Here is a 22,774-nt window from a genome sequence, read left to right as displayed (position 1 = left end):
ATTTATATTAAACATTTATTTTTTTTATAATTTTAATTTGAATTATCATAGCCTTCAGAAATGTCTCAACTAAAAATTGTTTTATGGACTTTTTTTTCAATTTATTATTATGTATGTACATACAATTCGCAGCGTTGCCAACATACAAAAATGTTGAAGAGCTGGAAAGGCAATTAGAATATGAATGCAAGAGTAATAATTATATTATCCCGTTTATATTTATACGTCTAAAATGTGGTTATGGCAGGCATTTCGAAATTTAATTAAATAGTTACATATGAAATAAAGTTATTGAGTGAGCACATAATAATTAGTTAAAAAATGTACTTTTATTTTGTTTATACTAATACGCATTATTGCTAGGAATTTTAATAGAATACCAAAGCCATTTAAAAGTGTTTCATTACATTCCCTTAATTCTCGCTTAATGTATCATGTGCAGCAAAGCGAGAATTTAGCAAATGAAGAGGTAACAACACAAGCTAATCCGAATTTTGATGCATAAAATTATAAAATTTAAATACACATGCCAATAAGCTTGTATTGATGGTGAATTTTATTTGTATTTTATTGTTTATATTATTTGATTATTATTTTTTTACTTTTAGGTTTATTAAAAAGTGTTAATTATTTTATTATTTTTAGTAAAAGATATTAATTAAACATTTAATTTACTATTATATTTTGCTAGTGTTAAATGTGTTATTTATAAAAAGTATATTACTTAAGAACATTATTTTAACATACAGTCAAAGACATACAAAAGCTAACGGATGCAAGTGATATCATTTTAGTGTCAGCATTGCCAGCATCAAATAAATCAGTGCACACGTGTCACGGCAATGCCATAGGAAGGTTGTTCTGCTTCACTCTTAATTTGCGTGCAGTTCAACTTTTTGCACTTATCAATTATGGCTGTTTGTTGTCAACTTTTCAACTTTTACCTCACAATTTTACAACAACAACAACAAATCCCAATCAATGCAAAAAATGTGCGTGCGTGTGAGCGCCAATAAAAGTTTTCAGAGCGCCGCCAACGAATGCCAAAAATGTGAGAGCAAAAAATGTTAACAATGTCGATACAAATTGCTGAACTTTCCAGCTGCCAAAATGAAAGCGAAATTCAAATTATGAAAATTGCAAACAAGTGAAATTTTGATGACCTATCAAATAAATAAGGTCTTAATTTTTTTTCATATATTTTATTTAAAAATGTTTCCATTCTGCGCTTTAAGCTTTGAGCTTCGACTGTTAATTAAAAATTGTCATAAATCCTTATGGAGTTTAACCCATTTACAGTCGACTGGGCTGGTGAGAAATGCCAATAAGCATTTTGGGTTAATGCTTGCCAGAGTCCTTTTTATTTGCTCTCCCACTCGCAAGGATTTTGCGTATTGCTCAAGTACTTAATTACACTTGCGCGCACTTTAATTTTCAGCTAAAAGAGCGAGTGCGATGTAAAGAGAGTGAGAGAGAGAGAGAGTTGGTGAGGGGTAGGTCCTTATATAAAGAAATGTAAATTAGGCTGCCAAGTCAAAGTGAGCCGAAACCTTGTAAATTATAGACTTAAGCTGCTGTCAGGACCAACTCCTCCTCATTTGGGTTACATGCTGCTCAGCTCAAGCCTCTCGTTTGAGTCGAAGCAGAGGCAGATTCGGGAGCTGGAGCAGTCTCAAGAGCCTGTCTGCCCGAAAGGCTTATTAAATTATGCGCATATAACGACGGGCGGGCATACTCCAGTCAAGCTTTGGAATCTAATCTCACTCTAAGCCAGATGCCCCTCAAAATTTGACACTCGCTCGCAAGTAAATTGAATGTCGCTGGGGTTAAGCGAGAGTATCCCAAGCAGCCGATGCCTGATATATGCAGCACTCATAACTGCCTCGCCATAAAATCAAAGTACAGAAAGTCCAGCTCCAGATTGGGCATCAAAATACGACTGCAGTGCATAAAAATAATTTGGGTACGATTCAACTTTATGTTTTTCCTTTCGTTTTTTGCTTTCATTTTTATTGCAACCAGGGGAATTCGTTCTATGAATTTGAGCTTTAGATGTTCTCATATATATGTATGTATATATGTATATTTTTTTGCAAACTATTCGGAAGTGGAAATTGAAGACAAATTTCAATGCGTTCGCATTATGCGTATTTTGTTGTGGGTGCGTTCAAGTTTTCAGGACTAGCACAAAGGAAAAAATGAGAATTGAGCATTGATTTGTATGCCCAAGGGACACGTCTCTTAGCAAATTCTATACAGCTTAAATGTGCACAGAGAGAAACGTTTTAGTTTAATTCGTTTCGTGCCAAGCAAACGTTACATCATGTCGAAACACTTATAAATTATTCAATTAAAAAGTCTAGTAGAAATATATATAGCATATCATAATTTGAGTTTCTATTATCAGCTGGGACATCAGCGCATAGCCTTATTATTTTTCACTAATCAAATTGAAACCCGTTCATAATTAAAGAACGGAGGAAACCCCAAAACAATGCAGCTACCCTGACAAAAAAGCCTATTAGCCGAGACCCAAAAGATTCAAACTTTATAACCAAATTTTGTTGTTATCTATTTTTTATGCTCGCTCACGAATCTGTAAAGGGTATATTCGTTTCTTCATGAATATAAAATCGGGAAATACTCTATCCTTTCAAACGGTATTAAAGAACGATTTATACACCATATTGTGTATGATACAATGTATGATGTATATTGAAATGGAATCATACATAATGTGTAATGTAAGGTATGATGAAATATGAATTGATGATCTATGAGAAATGACATAAGTTTAAATATAATAATATTTTCTCTATATGATATATGATGCTTAATATTATTAGCGTCCGATAGATATGATAGATAATTTATGGATTTGAAGCTAGAAAATTAAAATTGGTTAATTAAGGTGAATGTAGCGAATGCTATAAATGACAAATCCACGTCTTCACTACAAGTAGATCTACAAGCTATAATGATATTTCACTGTGATTTTCTTGAAAATATTGATATTCGCTTTAAATATTATAGGACTGATTTTTAATCGTGAACGGGTGTTGTGCAGTCAGTCATCCACGACTGACTGTTCTCATTCTGTTTATTCTATGCTTTTGTCATATTTCCCAAAAAACAATTTGGTTAAAAGCAAATGAGTAATTATTAAACAGCTGAAGTCAAGTCCGGGGTCTGCAAAAAAAAAAAAGGTAAGAAACCAAAAGTTGGCCAAGACAAAGGCAAAATGAAGCCAAAAGCAAAGTGAAACTTGAGCAGCATTTTTAATAAATTTACAATGGGCGAAGGAATAAAAAAAGAATTACATAAATTAAGTTGTGGGAGGGGCGGGAGCTAGCCTCCTAGCTGCCCCGTCAATTGGCAAATAATGGACTCTTCTTATTATTAACTGAAACGCTTTTTGATCTGCCCAGGCAAATTACACGCTACAACGCGGCGTTGTACAACACTGCAAACGGACTTGATGCAGTGCAGCGCGGGCCATATAACACTCTTCGCTGCCTTTGGGGACGAGGGGACTTAAATGTCGTCTGTGGCGTTTGTAATTCACTTTGATTAAATATGCACACCACAGACAAAGAGAAAGACACACAGACAGACAGTGGAGCGAAAGAGAGCGAAAGAGAGTGGATGGGGAGTGGATTTTGTGGAGCAGCGCATTAAAATGCCGCAACAATGCGGCAGCAGGGACAACTGCAAGTGGCTGTCGCTTTGCCGTATCCTTAGACAAGTCAAATAGCGAGAGTTGGACAAGAAAGCGCAAAACAAGTTGGCGAATTTTCGGCAACTGCAGCGTGTCCTCTGGCAGGATATAAAACAATCAGCGCAAGCTAGCGGAAACGGAAGTGTTGCTGCCAGCCACACCCCCGCGCCACCAATGGGGGGCGTAACGAATTGCAGCTGCTATGCCAGTTCTCCTTGTGTCTGTTGTGAATTGTAGTCCAAATGCTGTCCCACTCTGCTCCTGGGAGATACCACAACACAGGACTCGCTCGTCTGCCGTCTACCGTTTGACTATTCTCTGTTTTTCAGCTGCCTGCCGCCTGCATCGGGTATATTAATATGGCAAATTGAAATTTCACGCTTTGTTGCCGAACGTCCAAGGACTGACGTCTAGTTTTTGTGTGCCGCCACCGCCTTTCGCTTGTGCAAGTGGCGCTGCAGCTCATGTGGTTTGCAATTTGATTTATACTCCATGGCACTTAATTAATTGGCCTTCAAACTATTTTCAGACATTCTTCGGCACAACGAACCCCGACAGTTGAAAGGATAAGCATCGGCTATGGTAGCCATCGAAACAATTTGCTTTGCTATTTTTGCAATTGGCAGCAGGGATATGCTGAGCTGAGGTAAGCTTACGGTACGATTCACTGAAGAATTTTTGGGATTTTGGAAAATACGTCAGCGTTGCATTTGGTGAGCCATAAGAAAAGCATTCAAATTCCATTCCAGTTTAATAATTCCTTTATTTACCTTAAATAAATATTTAAGCTGAAGCAACAAGCCCTCTCTTGTAGGTCTATACAAAATGCATGGGTCTAACTTACATATTGCTGAAATATAAATATTCAACTTGAGAGAGACGTATTGAAAATATATGCTAAAGCAAGATTTCTTCAGCAACTACCGATCAAAATCCTTCCAAACAAAATGCTAGACGAAGGATTGTCTAAACGAGCGAATATTAATATTTTTTTTCTAGCACTTTAAATAATAGAGCTTTGTGTTATATGCGAATACAATATTTTGTTTTTTCCTATAATATATATACTATATATATATAATATATATATATATATATATAGATATATATATCTATATATATATCTATCTATATAGATATATATATATATATATATATATATATATATATATAATAATAATATTTAATATTTTTTTTCTAGCACTTTAAATAATAGAGCTTTGTGTTATATGCGAATACAATATTTGGTTTTTTTCCTATATCTATATATATATATATATATATATATATATATATATATATATATATAATAATATATATATCTATATATATATATATATATATATCTATATATATATATATATATATATATGTATATATATCTCGGTAATCAGATGTGAATATCAACGAGACAAATTTCAAGACTGCAAATCTGCATTCAAGAGTGGTAAAGTAGTTTGGATTCTTACAGATTGAAGGAGCCAAGCTCCATCTCACGACGAGTGAGTGAATAAGATATACATATGTATGTACGTATATGTGTGTAAACATTTTTAAAAATTTTATCATACAGTCGAGTCTCGATAATTCGTACCCCACTAAATCGAAAAAAAATTCTATCCCCTTGAAAGAAATTCGTTCTCAATAATTCTTGTTTATTTAAATATTTGTGTAAATCGAAAAAAAAAAAGAAACTGATCTTGCCATTTCGAATTATCGCGATTCTACTATATTATTATTTGCCACAATGTGCTTTAACAGTTTTGTGTGCTCATCTAGATTTGCATTTGTATTATATATTTATTAATATTTATTTAATTATATATATTTTACATAATTACGAGTAAACTTTATTATTTAAATTTATTTATTTAAATTATTAACCAAATTTTATTATTATTTTTTTTATTAAATTATTTTTATTTTTATTAATTCTTATCATATATATAATTTTTACTCATTACGCAATGTTTTCACTTGGTTCCTTCGTTATTAACACCAGAGAATTTCTATTAGAATATGCTCAATTATATATAATATATAGTATGTCAGCGCGTCATCAGGATATCGTTAGCCTTCGTCAAAAATCGAGATACAACTATATATTGAAGATCTTTCATCTTATATTTGGAGCTTCCAACATCTTTACACATCGAATAGTAAATCTCCACTGATGCTTAGAGGATCAGAAACGATTTCGGCTCCTTTATAACCGTAATCGTGCATCAATATTCGAACTTTGTTTTTCCTTTTTCAGCTCCATTTTGTCTAGCTTTTATAAAAACTATTCGCTGCTATCGCCCTCCTCACTATGCATGTCAAACACTTGTAAGTTTTTGATATTCCTTAACAGCAATTGTAAAACTAATTTGATAAAAAAGTTTCGCATAGTTATTTTTTACTTAGTTTCTAGTGTAATTGAATTTGGCATTAATGCATCAGTTATTCCCACATTTAGAGTCAAATTTGCGACGGGCAGCGGCTGGGGTTCGCCATGTGGGGGCGTTGAGTGCGGTGTCGTCTTTGGTGGGCGTGCCAAAATGTCAAACACAAAATTGACTGACAAACTTTTGCTTTCTGTGGACTTCTCTGAACTGCTATTTTTGCTTGGCTTCACTTGGCAGCGAATTTCCCTTGGTCTTTCTGTCTCTCTCACACGCTCTGTGGTAGGACTCGCTGCTCGTTGTTCATGATGACAGCTGTCCTGACTCCTGGCTCCTGCTCTGGCTACTGCTGTGTTGTTGGGCTGGCTGGGAGGAGGTCAGTGCGAATGCAAGGATGAAGGAAAAACCCAAACAGTTTTGCGGTCTTGCATTTGAGCGTCGTCCTTGTGGTCCTTTGCCGTCTCGTTGGTGGTTATAAATGAAGCAGACAAGCAAGCAACACGCCCAGCCACAGAATGGGGGCAGTGGTGTGGTCTTTAGGAGGTTGCCTGCCTTTGCGAGCGAACGGTCATCCGTCGTTCTCGCTGATTCGGCATCCTCTTCGCTAGGCTTGTTCAGCACAATGATAAACTGTATCCTTCAGCTGCCACGCCCCCACACCCCCACACCCATGGCTCGGCGCTGTTGTGCATTTGAACTGTGAGTTCATTTTACATTTTATGCTGTCATTAGATGTGTCTGCTCAAGTTGCTTATATTGATGAGTCCCTGGCGGTCTTTAGCTCGCGTTGAGACGCTTCATTTACATGCCCTCCCTCGCCCACTCTTCCTGTCCCTCTCCAACTCTATCTGCATTGCACGCCATATATTTAAAGGCGTCCCGAGTTATTTAAAATGTTATGCAGCAGACACGTCTCACTTTTCACAGTAAATTGGGGCACAGCCGCTTTTATCTGTGGTCTGGCCGAGTCCTTTGTTTCCATTCCCTGGCCCAATAGCAGCTGAGAAATGCGCCACGTTAGCTGGCTGAGCTGTATCCTCGTAATTCCTGGCCTTCTTGTGGCGTGCAGATGCCGCAGCACAAAGCCAATCAGTAAAAACTCATTTAATTTCCCGCTGAGCATTTGCGCCCTTTTGGCCAGTCCAGTTGCATTCCACTCCATGTCAATGTGTAGGATTTTTGAGCGCTGCCTTATATTAGCTGCGCATAGTGGATGTCGTGTTCCGATTACGAATTCGCTTTGACAAGGGAATTTCTTACGATGGAGCTAAGTTTGTAATAGTCTCCGTTTCATTGCTATTTTACCTCAGCATAAGGGAAGAAAAGTATGTGCATTACAAGAGTGCAATGCAATAGTCTTCGAGTCGCTAAACGGTCTAGCACAAGGGAATAATACCAAACATGTGTAGGAAGTATTGCTTATGAACATAACTTCCTAGTACTGCTATCATTTGGAAACCTGTTACCAAATATTTCATATCGCCTTTAATACTTTTTTACTACAATTTTTGAACTATTTGCATTGTCTGATTTGTTGTTCGTAGGTCCAATTGAACGCAACCCATTACGCTGCTATCGTTATATTCATATACATATACACCCTCGATTTATTTAGTGTCAAGGCTTTCCCGAGCCGTCCATTGAAGCGTGGCAAATGGGCAAATGAAGTATCTCTGAAACAATGTTAGTTTCAGTGCAAGAGAGTTCAAATGGAATGATGGACTTTTGACAACACAAGTTCATTAAGATATGGCGGATATATCTTCCACAGTTAGACAATTGAATAATTAAAATTTAAAAACTTATATAAGGTTGAGTTTTGTCTGTGGTAGCACTAAGACTGAGATGACGCCCGATCAAAAGATTTTTGTTTCAAAATTCTTTTGTGTTTACAATAATTAAAATCATCCTATATTACGGATTTCTTTACAGGTGAATAATTTCTAATATTGCATGTTTTATTTTGCATGTCATATAATTTTTATTATATCTGAGTTCTTAATACTGCGTGTTCTGTTATGTTTCATTTCATATAATATAATATATTATTTTAGGTTATTCCATATCACTTGACTTACAAAGTTATCCGACTTCAGATTGTTTCATTTCAGATTTATTTCGTTCCATATTCGATGCCAGGCTTAAAATTGTTCCGCTCACTTTGTTTCAATCCCGTAAATCTCACCCAATGATCGCCTTGTTAAAGGCTCTGCTCTCATTGATTTCATCCAGTTAATATTCTCTCTTCAGGCAAACACTTTAGTGCAATCAATTTTCCGACACTTAACACTGGTTACATTCCCATTTGCTCCACTTTGTGTGGACTTTGCTGTGAGAGAGATGCATATCTTGAGCCCCCAGTTAATTTCCATAATGCGCTTCGGTCACATTTTTTCTGCTTCAATTAGCTGCATCTTGAAGGCCCAACCACACGAACACAACACTAATTAGCAACAACACAGCATAACGGGCTTTGGTGTTAGACACCTGCTGGCCGTGTCCTGTTCCTACTAGCTGTTTATCTGATTGTGTGTGCCTGCCTCTCTCTCTCTCTCTCTCTCTCTCTCTCTCTCTCTCTTCGTTGCTTTCTCTTTTTCTCACTTGACTATGCTATGTGCCATCATAAATACTGCGTGCGCCCGCCCAGACATGTTGTCCTGCAGCCCCGATGTCAGACGACGTTCTGCTAATTTAAATTTATTGGCATTAAATTTGCTCCTCAGTTTTGGATGCATGTGCAACGCTCGCAGCAGGGGGAAGTGGCTGCGGGGGGTGGGGGGGTCTGGGGCAGTGATGCGGGGCGACTGTTGTTGGCTGTGGCTCTGTTGCAAGAATTTATTACATTCGGTTGCATTGACACTGGCAGCTGGAATATATGGCGACCATTTCCCTTTTTCTTTATCCCGCTACTCGTTTGAGCCAGGCGAAGCACTGGACATATTCCCCGTTTCCAGAGCGTATGGGATTATGTAAATATAGCGAAGCGCGTGACACCAGTTTCATTTCCATTTCCAGATAAACAAGACTCGCGAATCCATTTTATTTTAATTAATAAAAAAACACTATTACATTTGTTAGTAAACTTAAACTTATTTCAAAATGAACTCTTGAAAATTAAAAATAAAAAAAAATTTTTTGTAAACTGATGTATGAACTATATGAGTTCATAGATTGTACTTATATATACCTATATACCATAAATTGGTCGCTTTACATGATATTCTTGCTTATTGTCCTCTATGTGTTTAGTTAGATGACATCAGCTAGAATAACGTGCAATGCAATCGATAAATATCGATAATTATATCACAGTGAATTCGATTATTTAATTTCGATACATGTAAATCTAATGGTTGAAATTAAAGGTATATATATGCCATCTCAGAGTTATCTTGGCTTAGTTAAGATTATGCGGAGTAATTGCACAACCTGGACGCAAGGAGACGAACCCAGCCCCCCCACGATTGGGCTGCGAGTTATTCTTGCTGTTGTCTCATCTTAGATATCGTTCTGCTTGAATGGATGAGATCAGTCAGAATAACTCGCAGCTCAATTGATAAGCAACAAGATTTTTTATATCTATATAAATGAATAGATACTTTGTTTTTGCATTTTTTTTTAAGTTTTCATTTGCAGTTTTTAGTGTTTTATGAGTTTAATCTAATTTTGAGATGGACAATTAATTTGAGTTTAATTAATTAATTTGAGTTATTTAAACAATGTGAGTTGTGAATTTGCTTTTTGCAGTCGGTAATTCCATAGTACAACGCTCTTAATGGTTTTTGTTTGGATTTTATGTATCGATTTGGATATGAATAAAAACAACTCTTAACTCAATCTATCACTCTTATTAAAAGTTTTGATAGGTCAATAGGTGACTTCATAATTAATTGTTATTGCACACATTTTTAATTAAGTTTCACTGTATGAAATTTGTATTTGCTAAACATATAACATTTATATATTTGTATTTACATAGCTTCGTTTATTTTAATTGTTGTATATCTTTCATTGCCAATATTTTGTTGTTTCCAAATTGTAGCCAATGCGCATTAGTTTTATTTGCTAGCAACTATTTATTTGTATATATTAGTCGATTTCTAGTCGCAATTTTACTATGCACGTATACGCCAATAAGCCATAATTTGCAGCAACAACAGCAGCAGCTTTGCGTTTTAGTATCGAACATGGCCGAAAGCAACCTCATTAACAGCAAATTTTGGTTCCAAAAGAGGAGTTTTATTTTTGTATTTTTTTTTACTTCCTGTTTACAGTTCTATTTATTTATGTAATTAAAGTGGCATGCATGAATTTTGTTGTAGAAATGTGAACTCTCTGTTTGTTGTTGCTATCGTGTGCCGTTAGTCATGCATGGCCGTAGAGTGTGGAAGAGAGAGAGGGGGGAGGGAAAGAATTTTAATTGAAATTATAATAGGCTCATTATGCAAATGGTGCTTTGTTGCTTATTTGAGCCGGGCAGCAGGATAAAACAGGACACACACGAGACGAGCCCGCAAAATATGCAATTTGTTTTGTGATTTTTATGGAGGTTTTTGTTTATTTAGTTATTCACATTTTTTTTTGTTGGCATTATCTCATGGCTCGCGTGTCCAAATTAAGAAATTGAAATATTCAAACGTTTATTTGATTATTATTTATGCTGCTTAGCTGTGCTGTTTCTCATTACGGCCAAGATTTGTGAAATGGAACAATTTAAATGAGAATTGGTTCGTGGCATAGTAAATTTTAATTTATTTCTGCTATTTCACAGTGCACACTTAATATGAATGCACTCGCCAGCATTTGTAACTATTCACAAATGTCCATAAATAATTTAAGCCGAGCAAATTGTGTGCACAAATATGAGCGTAAATGGACTTTTGCCCAGGATACTGGAACGGCCTGCCTGCCTGGGTGGGTTTGTTGCTGTGTCGCCTATATATGGCAGAGCTGTGTGAGTATAATCATTTAATAGCATTACCTTTAAATATGTAGAGCAAACACGCATCTAAATAATGCATACTTTTTTGTTTTTGCAGCAAACGTAGGGTATCGGACGTCGGGCCGGCTCACTTACTTTTTGCATATGCATAACCATTTGACAATTATGATTGCTCGAAATCATATTGTCCATTGATTGTGCTGAGGCAATGAGAGAAGAACGTACGAGAGTTCAGTGTTGTGCAACGATGTCGGTGTTCAGTGTTCAGTGTTGGTCAGCCTTAAGAGTGAACCGCGTCAATTTTCGCAGTTTGATGTGCGAAAGTTGATGGTGGTACACAATTAAGACTGAAAACCAAAAGCATCGTATCAGAAAGTACTTTAAATCAGTTAAAAACTTGATTGTGCTTGGTCTTTAATGAAATCAGCATTGTTAGCTTTGTGTTTTTGTAAAGTCTTCTGCTATTCCATTAGATTCCGATTGGAATTACACGTTGATTTTACAAATATACAGAATTAAACATCATCCATGGAAACTCAACAACTATTGTCAAATCGAGTTCAATTTGCTTTTCCTTCCATCGTCTCATTGAGCCTTTGACTGGTAGTAAAGTGACTAGAAAAGTGCCATTCAATGTATCAATGGAACGATTTTACTATTAGCACACAAATTGAAAATTGATTGACAAAAAAAAAAAAAAAATAACAATAATCTATATGAAATAAATTTTATATGACATAATTCGTACGTTACACTGAACAGATTTGTGTACGAATGCTCTGTTCAGTGCGATGTGTGAATCATGTATGTAAAAAGAGGCAGCAAAGATGAATTTGAAGTGCTGGATGTTAAATAAATAATATGGAGTTGCTTTCAGTAGACATCAGTTGCTATTGTGAGCTGTACTGTGTGAGAATCGCATAGAGAGGGGGTTGGGTCTAAAAGTAGCTCATGCACGCGTGTTGGATGTTTAAGTAACTAACATGAGCTATAAATAGTTGCCAAAGTGTATTCTGTAGATATCAGTTGGTTAGAGCGGCTACTATTGTAAACTGTACTGTGTGAGAATCGCATAGAGAGGCAGTTGGGTCTAAAAGTAGCTCAGGCACGCGTCGCCCTCGGCGGTTCAGCAAATAAAATGGTGGCATAATTTAATAAATAGAGTTCGCGCTGTGCACTTTTTGGAGCTGAGCCGTGTCTCTGCGCCCGGGCAAGCGTAGCCAATAAAGCTCAGAGCTGCCTGCTCCACCCAGCTTATGTCCTGCCTGTTGTTGGGCTGGCTGGCTGGTCGAATGTGCAATGGGGCGTTGTGCAAATATGTGCATATAAATATTTTGCGTGCGACGCATTAAAATTTATGCAAAACAAAAAAGCAAATTGACCCGCGCGTCAACTGGCGTCCGTATTAATATTGTAATGGCGCTTTAACTTCGCCTGTTGCCGACAGTTAAATGCATATCGCTAGCAAATTGTAATGCACAAATGTCGCCAGTTACCAGCTTTAATCGAATGCCATAAAAATAAGCGACAGCGCTGGGCAGAGGGTTGTGCTTATAGTGTAGTTTTATCACTGTTCAATAAAAATTAATTGACATTTTAATGATACATTTGATAGTTTTTTACTGCAAATTGAGGTGGGCTAAGCTTCAAAATATTTAATACAGCTGATGAATTGCATTTGATTGTTGTGCTGCATAAATTATGGATTTCATAAAACTTAATGTGGCATTCAAATATATACCTTAAATTGTGTTAAGTAGTATTTTATTTATTTTTTATTTCACCACAACTATGTGAAATGTCTGGCATGAATCTCATTTATTTGTTTCATTCGTATACCATAGCGATAAACACGTTTTCAACGCGTTGCAAACCACATTTTCAATAGAAAGTAAATATTACTCATACGCCGCGTCAGCTTAAATCGCATTATACGCAATAAATTGCATTGTTGGAAAAAAAAAGAGAATGCATATGTAAAAAACATAACAATAGCAAAAACTTCAGGTATTATAATTGATTGTTTTATATTAACATTAAGCAAACACAACAAACTATAATTAAAAAGGAAAGATAAACATTGAAATTCGAGCGAGCCCCAACCCGCTTCCAGAGCAATTTAATTTGTGTATTCGACTGTAAAAGCGCTGACAGAAAAAAATCACTACGATAAACAATGCACACATACCATAATAATAATCACATGGCAAACATATCAAACTTTTTTCTAAAAGCGCTTAGAAAAAGTTGTGTGAGTGAGCACTGGACAACGGAATTGAGTGTCAGATAGTATGAAGCGCGTAAAAGATGTAAGGGAAAGTGAGGGAGTTCAGAAGGTTGATTAGAGTCGAACATTCGGATACTCAAAATTAATTTGATAGTCTTATAGATGAAAGTCCAGGACAGCTCAAGATAACATCTCGATCTTTTTCTTCAAGAGACAAATTATAAAATAATATAATTGAAATAATATTGAATCTGTAACTTTAGAAATACTTAATAATCCATCAAGAAGAAATCGTAGGCATCTACATATGTTTCACATTATTAAACTAAATCCAGGTTTGTTGACTAGTGTAATTGATATTAATAAAACCAAAAAAGGCGAAGCGCACATCCAATATAAATATTTAATATTTGGAAACACGTCGTCAATTTGTAATTTGAATTTTTTGTGTTGCCTTTGCAGGTTTAAGCGTCTGTTGGTGTTTGCTTTGGTCCGTGCAGTTGATTAAACCCAACGAACGCTTAAATCTACAAATGCCCAGCAGGCAGCATTCAAACTGCCGCAATATTTAGTGAACGATGTGAGTGTGTGAGAGTGCCCGTGAATAGAGTCGCTTTAAATGGTTATACAATATTTATTGCATCTATAGACTGAGCTTTGGTCTTTGTATAGTAAGCCAGTCTATACATGCAGTAAATGATGTTGGCTTTAATCTGATGTCAACTCCAAAGGAACCAAGCAATGGCCATGGACTGATTAATTGATATCATTGGTATTTGCAATATCAATATCGCCTTTAAGAGCATTAAATATGATTATGCAAATTAATATTAATTGTAAACTTGATAGCCTCATTTTCAAATGCATTTGTAAGAGTATGAATTGAATCAATATTTCATTATCATTGTATATATATGTATGTATATGTATGCATTTATAGTCTTTGGCATTCGTTTTGAATTTTTCATTATCATTATTATTATTATTATTTTATTTGGGTTAATACATATTATGCTTGATTTGACTACAGCTTGAAGCTATTTTGGAGGAGGAGGATCTGCTCAGTTGGAATCGGATATGCAGATGATATCTCAAAGACTTGCTGACTGCTGAGATTTAAAGCTAAAAACTTCCTTTTCCCGGGTTTAACTGACGCAGAGCTGCGAGTAAGCGAGTATATAAGAACTCATAGTGTTTACAACCCTCTGGGGAAAGGAGTGGTAGCCCAAATACCGGTACATAAAGCACCTAACTATATCGTAAAAATAGTTGAGATTTGTATTGCTACCTTTATAAATATTTATTCAAAATTCCTTCTCTCTTAATATTTTTAGTTAAGCCCAACAACATTTGAACTGTGAGCGCATTTTTGGTTTAATAATTTGTGAGCCTGTCTGAATGGATGTGGGAACGGAATAAAGATTTATTTGGACTTAAAGCAGTGTCAATCTCGCCTCGACAGAAAGAACACACAAAAAAGCTGCTTGCTTGACATTTAGCACGCTTAGTTCGTCCTTTTATTTTATTTTATGTTTTCCTTTCCTTTTCTTTTTCGTGCCTTAGCCACTTGGGCCAACTTGCAGCTAACAGGCAAATAAAGCAATTTCGTGCAGTATTTGCTTGGAAAATACTTGAGGGACACGTAGAGACGCGGAGCGGCGGCATGGGCTTAAGGAGAGCTGCCACGTGGAGCAGCGACTTGATGCAAATAAACCGCAGCAGCAGCTGCAGCAGCAGTCCTGGCAAGGACACTCGGGCAGCGACTCAATAGTTTCTAGTTGATCTTCAGTTTGCCAGTAAGGACAACAGCTGGGCACATGACCAGCCCCAGCCCCAGCTCTGTGGCTGTAGGCCAAAAGGATGTATGCAAAAGGATTTGACACTTTTTGGACAGTTTTGCCAGTGGCAGAAGAAATGTAGATTTATATACACATTGATATATATATATATATGTGTATATGGCTACCCTAAATGTATTTTAGTTGTCGTCAGAGGCGTGTGGGCGTGGCCAGCTACTGTAAGCAGATAAAACCAAACAAAACTCTCGCTGCACTCGCCCAATTTTGCGCCAACTCAAAGGGACTTTTTCAGACAAGCCGCCCCCGTCGCCACGCCCCGTTGACCGTCCGCTGCCGCGCTGCTCGTGCGAAAACTTTAAATTGCAAATGCAACACAATTCAGAGCGAACCGAATTCCAGCTGCAAGAATTTACATTTACAAGAAAAATTGCTTTGCAATGCTGCGCAAATAATTTGGCTGCATATGACACAACCAACATGCAACAACACGCACAACAGCAACAAGCAAGTTGCAACCGAAATATAAAAAGTAATGTACTATTTCGAAAGCGACTCGCCCCACCCCCAAATAAAGTATGCAAATATTTCTTGAACAAGCAGAATTTTCGCAATTAAATTTGCACAACATTTGTCTACAGAGGAAGAGTGCATAAATAGTAAAATCTGAACTGAAGAACTATGAGCTATAGCAGTTTGAGGTATGCATGTTGCTTATATAATGAATATTTATGTAGGAAAATAGAGATTTTTCGTTAATAATAAATAAATAAATATAACACATTAATTAAATGCCTAAAAATGTCTTAATAAAATTTTAATGCTCAGAAACACTTTTTGACGATGCAAGCCAAAAACTCAAAAATTAAGAAATTAATATCGACTCGACTAAAATTAGAAATACATACGGTATAATTGCAAACACATTTAGCGCCTAAAATTTTAAAGAAAATATATAAAATAAATATAAAAATGCATCTTTTACTAACTAAATTTTATTAATATTTTTATTTATTTAATGAAAGCAAAATAAATTTAAGTGCTTTAATTTCAAGCTGATTTTTTTTTAATGTAAATATAATGACAAATTTTGCAATGTTTTTTGTTCTTTACTTTAAAAATTAACTTAACAAAAAATATAAAGTATTAAGTGTTTCGAGATACAGTTTTAAATTATAATTTATCATTTGAAATGTTGGGTAAACGTTGCTCAATTTGGTGAACATGTTCACTTGTTCTTTTTTTAAAAAATGTAAATGTAAAAAATTTGTAATTTTTGGTTGTTATCTCCTCGCTCTGTCGAACAACGGGCTCCATAGCTGTAGGGTGTTTGCTTTTAAGGTGCCGGCTCAAATTGCTCTGCGATTTCCAGCTAAGGGTGCATTTGCAATATTTGCATTTGGCCTGTTGACTCCCTATGTCCTCAAAATGATTCCAAATCTCACTGTGTTTCCGGACTAGCAAAATAATGAATTTTTAAAAGCGAAACAAAAATTGGCGCTAACACGAAAATGTGAGTTTGAAGACAATAAAAAACGGAAGAATGCGAAATGAGCAAAGCCAACAAAAGTGAGTGTTAAAAAACAGCTGAGCAAAAGAGCAAGTGAGCAAAAAAGAGCAAGAGAGCAATAAAGAACAAGAGAGCAAAAAAGAACAAGTGAGCAATAAAGAACAAATGAGCAAAAAAGAGCAAGTGAGTAATAAAGAACAATTCGAGAGGAACATGTTCAGTTGCTCAGTTTAGTCACTGGTTTAGTGAACAACTCTTTTTTTGTTCACTCACTCATGAGCAACTCAACACTAATCATTTCTTAAATATTAAATATTGGCAGTGATATTGGGAAAGTTTTGCTATTTTTATGTTTAGCCAAATAATACACTGCTTGAATTACAAAAAAATAATATTTTGTTTGTTTATTTATTAATTTATATTTATATGGTTTTTTTTTTATTTTTATTTTTTTTTATTAGATATATTTTTATTTATATTTAAATTATCTGTTCTGAAGAAAGCTTGTACTGTCCTCTCATCAATTCGGGAGTTACTCATTAAGAGAAGTTGGTGGGGCGGTGCTGTTGCTGTCTCCTGCTGCTTGCTGCTTGCTGCCATTAATTACCAAACTCATCCAAAGTAATTCTATGGGAAAATTAGTTTAAGCGAGTGCCGCTGCCGTTCGGGGGTCCCCTGTTGCCGTCGCCGTCGCCGACGCCGTTGCCGTTGCAGTCGCTGCAATTATTATGCAATTACAGGAGCTGATGACGCTGGCGTCAAGGATAACTACATAAAACTGTGTTACCTAAGCAACCTGCTGCACGAAGTTTCGAGGCGGCGGCAGGTCCTGGCACGGGAAGGCAATTTAGTGGCGGCGGCGCTAACAAAGGAGACAACAGCAACAACACCACCAACAACAACAATCTGAGCCACAAAAAAGAAAAAAAAAAAAAAAACATAAAGTACAAGGATTGGAACAGCGGCAAATCGTCAGGCGACGCCTTTGTCTTCTTTACGCGTCGGTGGCGGCTGTGTAATATTTTTCTTTCATTGCCTGCCACATGCCGCATGCCGCTCGCTGCTCCACGCTTGGCGCCCCGGAAAAGCTCATAAAACTTTTTCAATTTCACTTTAATTTTACCGAGCCGCGCTCGCTTTTCTTTCCTTTCATTTTTCCTTCTTTTTTTATCTAGTAACAAAGCGTTTGGCTCTCGCGCTTCCTCTGTGTAGGCATTTTAGTTGCATGAAAATTCAATTATGTGCATTACCTTACTTTGGCATTATATATATATATGTATGTACATATACTGATGCTATATAGTATGCACGATTTGGATAGCCATACTTTGGCTAATGACAATAGAATTAGCCGCCTTTGCCACGCATCAAAACTTTTTCCATTAAGCCTGCAAATTTGTTCATAAGTATTTTTATGATCTATTTCGAGATAAGGTATATGGATGTATGTGTCTTATATTTAGTTTGATTACTTATATAAGCAACAGTTTATTCCAAAAAAATTTGCTATCGGCAGATAATTATGTATATCTTCAAATTGTTTTTTATATAATTGTTTACAAATTTAAAAATAAATAGTTTGTATTATATTCTCAACAGATAGAGGCAACTTTTAGTCTATATTGAATATTATATATGTATATGTATATCTTTGTGTCTATTTCTATGATTTTGATATATATATCTGTATGTATGCATACAAATATTCTTGTGTAGTTGCCTGCATTTGGTCAGCTGAATTTGAGCCCCTCTCCCCTTTTATGTCCTTCGCCTATCAACTAGTTATTGAGCTAATTAAAATGTTTGGCACTAATTGCAGTTTCTTGTTATCGCATGTTACGTTTCCTGTGGTATGCCCCTAATGCTCTAACAACCCAAAGATGCGCCTAGTTCCATAATCACATGTTGATGTGTGTTTTTGTCTCTTGTAAGTGATTATAATATCATTTGTAGACATCACATTGATGGCATTGGCAATAAACATCTTTAAAGTTGAGTTTCACAATTAAACTTGTTGAGCTTGATAATTTAAAAAATATCGTGTGCATACAGAGCAAAAACTCTGGGTTCTTTTTGGATCTGGGTTCTATTTGGAAAAGCTCTTAATTTTGAATATTGTGTCAGAACTTTGTGCGTTGCATAAAAATTTAGTGGACCTATACTAAAATGCATAAACATCTAATAGAAATTGCAAAAAGGAATGCAGCTTTTGTGCTGATTGTAAAGTATAGCTAGATGTATTATTGCTGCATCGATTGCGATTAGAGTCGTGAAATGCAAGAGCTGGTGACAATGTAGCTCAATATGACAGATAAAAGTGAGCTATCTATCGTTTGACCTATTGGTTATCGTCAGCCATGCAGTAATTGATATACTCTCAGCATTAAATCGATAATCTTGCAGTACTTTAAGTACGTGTCTCATTCAGTGGAACATTTTCAAATTTCTTTTTGGTTTTTAATCATAGCAACCGCAAGGGTCTGCAGCTGCAATGACACAAAGCTATTTGTATTCGGGCACTGATTATAATTTAAACCCGTTCAATACGGTAACCGAATGCAAACAGTTGGCTCAGCGGTCACAGATGCCAAGCTTCAAGCGCTGCCAATCTGTGCGGTGCCTGATTATCGAGCAAATCAAGTCGAGGGGAAAGTGCACCGGCCAAAGGTAAGAGTGTGTGAGGCTGGCAGGGGTCATAGAGGACAGGATGGGGGCTAAGCTTATGCACAACTTCATCGCATCAAAAACATGAATAATTGCGTTGCTTAACGGTCGTTGAAAGCTCTGGAGAACTGAGTCGAGCTGCTGCTGCTGCTGCTGCACAGCAGTCGCCTGATTTCGCTTTGCTTGTGGGTTGTGGGTCGAAGTGGGCGGGGGTTCTGTGTGGGGTGGCTTGTATTATGGCTGGTACATGAAAAGTAGCTTAACATTAGATAGCACAACATGCGACACTTGTCGGGGCAGTCAAAGCCAATGACAGCAATCGAATGCAGCACCCAGGTTCATCTCAATGACCCAGTCATGACAGAATTTCACATTTTGCGCAATCAACTCACATTCCTGAGAGTTACGAGTGGATGCCATCCGGCTCTCATTTATAATTCGGTTTTGCTTGCTTGGATTATGGCCATGTCCTCTGCTCTAAAGCTTTGTATGGCTCTGTAATGCGTTTGCCATGTCCAAATAAATGGGTTCGGTTATGGCTGCCAGTTGTATTGCTGTCAAAGAATAACTTGAAAATATTGATTAAGTTGCCGCTTTTCTACTTTGAGAGATTATTGGAATATTTTTGACTGCACTCAGCTCCCATTTCAATTCTGGCATCATATTTTGCTCAATAACTTGCTAAGACTTGTTCATATTGGTTAATTAGAGGTAGTACATTGGGAAGATTTCAAAGAGTAGAGCTAAGCGATACTCTACATATACATATAAGAGATGGAAGGGATGACAATCCTCCTATAAGAATTGCCAGAATATATTAACAGAAACATTAACATTAACAGATTCTACTATTAACAGCGCTATCCACTGTTAATAACATAGGTTCCCCTTCTACCTTAGGAAACCAAAGCTAGGAGCCAGTCATTTGTTGCGGTGTAAAACAAGCAGGAATTAATAAATTCCACTTACCTAAAAAGTCGAGTTCTACAAAGTTTTTTTTTTAATTATCTCGACGCCTCAGCTCCATTAGCAAAATGCATTACATATAACATTTCAAGCTAGTCGCTATTATAAAAACTTTTGGCGCGTTTTTAAATTCATGACAATAATATTTTTATAAATTTGAGTAGTTTTTGCACCAAGTGTTTTAATAGAAAGTTTCCATTTACATCGATACATCTAATAGGGCATATTAAATGATTTACTACAAGTCTGAAACGCTTGTTTTTGTCTGTCTGGTAATTGGCTGTGTAAGCTTTTTGCATTTGTAATACGTACATATACTCGATGCATATAGAAAACTTCCTTGCAACTATTTGTGGATGTGCTGTGGGCGGATCAGAGTCATAAACATGCAGCTGTTGTATGGCAAAAGTATTGCAAAAGTGAGACAAGACAATTCACGAAGTTTGTTTTTGCAAGCGACTCGGTTTTACTTTATAATTCCTTCTATTGAGCAGCGGGAGATAGATATTGGTCAACAACTAATAAAACTTTGCGTGGCATGTAGAGAGCGCAGAGCACGAACTCGAATCGCTTTCAGCTCTTGGCGAAGCGAAGAACACCTGAGTGACCTCTAGCAAAAAGCGTATATATAAATATTTAAAAAGTTGCAAAACGCTACAACAACAAAAGCAAATAAATCTAACGGAGATAAAAAGTAAATGTATTGGCAAAAGTGAGCTGGAAAAAATAATACAAACTAATTGCTGGAAATAAAGTTTGCCGGTCAAAGTGGTTTAATGTGTAAAACGCTCTTTTTTTTTTATTCCGCTTACGATTCAACGCTAGGAGTTCTATTAAACTTTTTTATATGTTACATCTAGTTTTTTTTTTTTATGCAGCATAAAACTCCCCACCAGCACCTCCCCCACCCAACCGGAAAGTTGTGCAAATTGTGCGGAATTTTTAAATTTGTGCTACGTTTTTGCAGCATCAAATTTTCTGCGTGGAATTTTCGGGCGTGTTTTATATTTTTTCGTACTCTGGCTTCAAATTGGATTTCTTCTGCGGAACTGTGCACTCAATTTTGGTTTGGATTATCGCTGATGTGCAATAAAACGGAATGTGCTAAAAACTTTTTAACTGGACAAAACTCGTTGCAATGGAGTTTAGCTTGATATACTTTTTCTGCACTTCTCATTTTGCTTTCTGTTTTTTTTTTTTATTATTTTATTTTTTTTTTTTTGGTTTTTGTTTTTGCTAACAACAAAGAAAGTAATGCTAAGCTTAAGTAGGGTAAAGTCAAGATATTTGGTGGATTATGGACTAAAATTCTAGGAGCATTGTGTTGTGTATATGATAGATATAGAATATTTTAATTTTATTTACTAAATGATGCAAAAGAGCCTAGAAATTGGCACACTATAAGTAATATACTATAAGTAATATTTTAAGGTTCACTGCAAGTATTTAAGAGTAAGTCAGATTGTATCCCAACTCAGTACTGCATTGGCCTTTGTACGGACTTTTTTATAGTTCCTTATAACTGAAAAAAATTGTTAGGTCCATTATAATATATTGAATGTATGTTGATGTATGTTGATCCAATTTTTCCAATAATAGTAAATGATGGCATTCTACTTGAGTGTCGATTGTCTTTAGGTAAAGGCTAACGAAAGCCTTACAGTTAGGTATCGATAGTTAATAACAATACTAGCTCCTTTTATTCCTATTCACATTTATATAGACTAAAATCACTGACACTATGGTCAGTACTAAAATCAAGTCTCTTTCTTATGAATTTGTAGATCTATTTAAAACTGAATGATGCACATAAAATTCTCAATTGGTTCCTTGAATAGCTTCTTGTCGGTGCATTTTAATTCAATTTGAAACTCTTAGGTAATGTATCAAATTCACATTCACATTATTTCTAATGGGATTTATGCTCTTGTAAGTGCTTAAATAGATTACTTCAGCTTATATACTAGAGCAGGGGGCAGCATGTTATTTATTTTGGCTGTGCCTCACGCTCGCTCACCTTAAATGGACTTGTTTGTTTTGCAAATACTTTTATTAGCGTATAAAGCAATTTCCAGCAGATTTGGCAACATAAATTACCAACTTTTAGCACTGAGCGTTACCCAGTCCTTGGCGCCACGCCCAGCTGAACTGCCCCTGGCCCGCCCTCGGCCGGGCGAGGCACTGTTGAGTCGTGACCTTTTTGGCAACATTAAAAGTGATAATTTCTATTCACACAGAGCCACTTGCAGGGGCTTTTATTATTTAATTTTCAAGCTTGTGCTAATAAATTAAGCACAGCATGTGGCAGTCAGCCGCCCACTCACAGCATGCCACGCCCATTGCGAGCATGTTCCTTACTCGGCACCGGCTCCTGCTCTGGCTGCTGCCTCTGCTCCAGCTGCTCTGCAGTAATAGCGAAGCACAACACATGCAAAAACTACAAAAATAAAATGCGAAACTTTTGTTGAAATCAAAACCCTTCCCCATGCTCCAGCTCCAGCTGCAGCTTCAGCTCCAGCTCCAGCTCGAAGTAGACATTTAAAGGGATTATGTGCCAAGTTCTTTGG

Source organism: Drosophila arizonae, chromosome 2 (assembly GCF_054131065.1).
Source record: "Drosophila arizonae isolate 15081-1271.41 chromosome 2, UAZ_ARI_1.0, whole genome shotgun sequence".
Classification (NCBI taxonomy): domain Eukaryota; kingdom Metazoa; phylum Arthropoda; class Insecta; order Diptera; family Drosophilidae; genus Drosophila; species Drosophila arizonae.
Note: the sequence above shows the minus strand (reverse complement) of the source record.